This window comes from Silene latifolia, chromosome 3 (genome assembly GCF_048544455.1).
Source record: "Silene latifolia isolate original U9 population chromosome 3, ASM4854445v1, whole genome shotgun sequence".
Lineage (NCBI taxonomy): Eukaryota > Viridiplantae > Streptophyta > Magnoliopsida > Caryophyllales > Caryophyllaceae > Silene > Silene latifolia.
The window spans coordinates 143,579,487-143,584,171 of NC_133528.1; the positions used below are offsets into that span (position 1 = coordinate 143,579,487).

Genomic DNA, 4,685 nt, shown 5'->3' on the forward strand with positions numbered 1-4,685 from the left:
AGTAAAGGATCCAGAATTTAACCTAAGAGTCACTATTCACCTGGTAATATCTTCCTTATCTCTCTACAATATATACTTCACCAAGTAACAACAACTTATCTTTCTAAGTTTACTGACTTGAGCGTCGGAGTGAGTTCGCTCGGCCCAAAGCCGAGCCCTCAGTTTGCTCATTGTTTCAGGAGACCGCAAGGAGGAGTTCACAAAGGACGTCATTCTACAAGCACGGGTGGTAACATATAACTGCTCTGGAATTACACCCGGAACACTTTTATCTTTTGGTTATGTATATATTTGGAAGGGACATATGTCTCCCTCTTTTATTTTGGTTTGTATCTCTATATTTTCTTATCTTTAGCTCAGGACCGTCAAAAATCATATGCATAGATTATCGTGAACTTAACCGGGTTACTATTAAGAATAAATATCCTTTTCCTAGAAAAGATTGATCCAGCTGCTCTTACAGGGTGGTTTCGGAAGTTGGAGAAAAGCTTCACGTTGTATGATGTTAAGGAGGAACATAAAGTGAAGTCGTTGTTGATTGGAAAAGTCCAACCAATGTTTCTGAAATCCGTAGTTTCCTTGGCTTGGCGGGTTACTATCGGCGATTTGTGAAGGATTTTTCAAAAATTGCTAGGCCGATGACTCAGTTGTCCAAGGTTCCTTGCTCACTAGCTCGTCTGTGACCCCAACTAAGCATCAAGTACCTGTCAATCGCATTTTATACAAACACGAAAGCCACAATTCAGTGGGGAGTAACTTCGAGTCCTCCCAGCCACGAAACGTCATTTTTAATGTAACATGTAATGGAACATGTAAACCACATGATAAATCATTTAATTATCAAGTATACTAACTTATGAGCCCTAAACTGACCAATTAAACTATCATGTGAAACATTTAACAAGCAGTAATCCAAACTTTATCAATTGTAACCGGCTTACATCTCACCTATTACAATTCATAAAGTCACCATACAAGAAAGGGCAATATATCAAAGACAGGCATAAGTTCTTAGCACGGTCAATAGTCACTCTGTAACTCGAGTCTATACCACGAGGTAGGGAAGGTAATCGAACCGGTATCTTGGCTCAGCGGTTAATATTAATAAAACATGGCCAAGACACAACACAACCCTAGCCTAAAATCACAGAGACCTAGACATGCGGATACACACCACCGCACCCAAGACCCACAATTTTTCTAAAATAAAGTGAGTACCCTAAGGAGTCCACCAAAGGGTTGGCTAGTACTTAAGCTGACCACTTACTATCAAAATAAGTAATGAGGTCATGCCCCAACTTGGATATAAATCCACTAGTCAGGAACACAAAGGCTATTAAGCAGTGAACATATACTCGTCAAAGACTATAAAGACCTATCTATGATGAAGGCCGAAATACTCACCTAGGACCTAGTCCCAGCTAGTCCCAGCTTGAATACTTTAGCCCACACCACACAAGACAAGTAAGACACCCACTTAACCATAAGAGGGCAAAGAGTCTAACTTACCAACATAAATGCTAACATTCTATCATGTGAAAGGCTATATAAATGTCTATTCAGCAGACAATCCAACAGTATCCTCAATAAGTATTCAATACCAATTTCCAATTCTAACAATATTAACCATATTAAAGGTTTCAGGGAATCTAGGGCCGTTTCTACAGTATAAGAAGCTACTTAAATTCAACTAACTACACATGTGAAATAGAGATATAATAAATGGCCTAAAACAAGAAAAAGGCCGATTATCTAATTCATTCAAAATTTCATCCAACCGAATTTTTACCCGCAACCCCTGCCCTGCGACAGGTACGGGTTAAATTGCGGCTGACCAATCACACAATTGACTGACATCGAATCAGTCAAAGGGACCAAGGCTCAGTTTTCGGCACAATCATCAAAACATTACACTTATCACTATAAAATTCATTTTGAGCCTATTAATTTCAATTTCAATTTATAAACTATCCTAACATGTGATAACTATCAATATAAGCATAATTTTTACCAACCTTATTATCTTTACTACTAACATTACTCATTTCAAAGGTTTAACCATATGTTACTTATTCAAATTATATCCTTAATGAACCTAAAATGACGAACAATGCATGGAAAACCGCGAAACAAGCAACGGGCTGACCCGGGCCAGCCGTGGGCCTGCCGGGCCTGCTGCCGCCACCCCCACACCTCCATTGTTCCATTTTTGTTCAGTATAAGACCGTCTGAAACATAATTAATCGTTCCCAATACTAACATGTTAACTAAAACTAACAAAAATACATGGATTAAACATGCATGCAATCATTTTAACATGTGAAATTAACTACTTAATTAATAAATAACAAAAACATACAAAAATCAAAGCATGTGACGATTTTTCGTCGAGTAACTCGAAATATGTTACCTTAAGCTAGAAAATGAGCAATTAGCACCTTAAAACCCAAACCCTAACAAGCACTAGCCGCTATCCTCGACAATATACGAGTCCCCAAACTCGTCCTCCAATTCTTCACCTAATTAAACAATAAAAACACAATATATAAGTATAAATACCGAAATTTACCAAAATTCGTCTTAAAACAACTTCAAGAAAACTGAAATTAAAACATACTAGGTTGTAGATCTCGACGAGAGGATTCCGGAAATATAAATTTTATGAAAATCCGTCAAGAAATGAGGAAGTTATGACGATTTTTGCTTGAATTTTGTTGAAATGGTGTTTGGTTTTGGGTTTAGAATGTTGAAGATGAACATAAGAAAAAAAAATCAGAAAAAAGAAGGGAGGGGGAGAGGTGTCCGCGGGAAAGGGAAAGGAGGAAAGGAAGGAGCGGGTTTTTAGTCGGGATTTTACGAGTCGGTTTTGACTCGTTTCGATAATAATTAAATCCGCTTGTCAAACGTAAATTCCGACAAGACCAAAGTTTTTAAACACGATATTACAAGAAAATTGAATACTCATACGACCCATTTCCAATTTCGTTTACCCAATGTTCAAAAGAATTGTCATTTTCCCCCCGATATGCCCTTATTTCAAAATAAAAAGTTTTTACACGGTTTAAACTATTTTTAAACATTTCGAAACTATCAAAATAAATATTTTTCTTCAAAATATAATAAAATTATATTTCTTTGAATTATTTTTACTTTAAATACATTAATATCAAATTTTACTTGATTAACTAATTATTTTCGAAATATATTAACGGTCCGAAATTACGGGGCGTTACACCCTTAATAGTGTACAACGATAAAATCGTGCACTTGCGAGGTATAGCTTGATACCATCAAGTTTTTGGCGCCGTTGCCGGGGAGTTCGGCTAGATATTAATTGTTTTCGTTCTTGTTTAGACTAAGTCTTTTTTGTTACTAATCCTTCTCTTGAGTGTGTAGGACTTTTTGCATGGTTAGGAGAGCTCGAAGAGGTCAACCAATTCGTCCGATTGACCTACCGCAAGAAGACTAAATTCACTCCGTAGAAGAGGGCTTATAGAAACACCAATTCCTCAAGAAAATTTAGTAATTGAGGACCTTCGAGAAGAACCAAGTGCTTTTGAAACTTTCGAGAATCCCTTTGCAATTCCGGAAGCGGAAGTAACAATGGCCGCGGTTCCTATGCGAGATAACTTGGCTCCGAAAAAGGTGGTGAATCCGAGTATTGTCAAGCCACCTATTCAAGCCAACAATTTTGATGTGAAATCCACCTTGCTACAACTTGTCCAAGGGAACCAATTCGGAGGGGGAGCCACCGAAAACCCCAACGAGCATCTCAACGAGTTCTTGGATAGTTGTGACATGTTCAAGGCAAACGGAGTGACGGAGGATGCCGTACGCCTTAGGCTTTTCCCTTACTCCTTGAGGGGAAGTGCCAAGGAGTGGCTTAAAAGTTGTGAACCCGACTCTCTTCGGACTTGGGACGATGTCTCTAAGGTTTTCCTAAACAAGTATTTCCCACCCCAACGAACCGCAAGAATCAAGAGTGAGCTCCAAGGCTTCACCCAACAAGAAGATGAGACCCTTTATGAAGCATGGGAGAGGTACAAGGGCCTCCAAAGGCTATGTCCTCACCACGGTATTGGGGATGATGAGCTCATCAACAATTTCTATGAAGGGTTAAACAATGAAATGAAGATGAACCTTGATTCCGGCTCGGGGAAGGGAGCATTGGATAAGATAGATCACAAGACGGCGAAAGAGCTTATTGAAGAAATGGCTTCTCGTACCTTTCATTGGAACAATGATAGGCACAAGAGGAAAGGGAAGTCAAATGTCGAATCGGCCAACAATGTTGAGGTAAAAGAGATGATAGAAGAGCTTAAGCAACAAGTTGCCTTGATGAGCTCAAGCAAAACATCTAGCAATTCTTCTATGAGGAACCAAGTCTATAGTTGTGAGCTTTGTGGAGACCAAGGACACCCACCCAATGAGTGTCCTTTGGTGGTTGGAGATGGCAATTGTATGGAGCAAGTGAATGGGATATGGGAGTCTAGTCCGGCCAAGCAAGCATTTAACAACAACCAATATCACCCCGGGATGAGAGCCCACCCAAACTTCTCCTATGGCTCTCAAAATGTCCAAAACCCAACCTTCCAACAAAAGTCACAACAACCAAACTTTCAAGCTCAAAAACAAAACACAACATTCAATCAAGGCCCACCGGGTTTCCAAGGAAGAACCTTCCA

At 39.2% G+C, this 4,685-nt stretch overlaps 1 non-coding gene across 1 annotated transcript; it reads right to left on the reverse strand.

Moving 5' to 3' along the window:
- Positions 1–3,972: 3,972 nt before the first annotated feature.
- On the reverse strand, positions 3,973–4,079 carry LOC141650746 (small nucleolar RNA R71). The gene has a single exon (XR_012546763.1). It is a non-coding gene; the product is annotated as a small nucleolar RNA R71 (small nucleolar RNA).
- Positions 4,080–4,685: the final 606 nt, after the last annotated feature.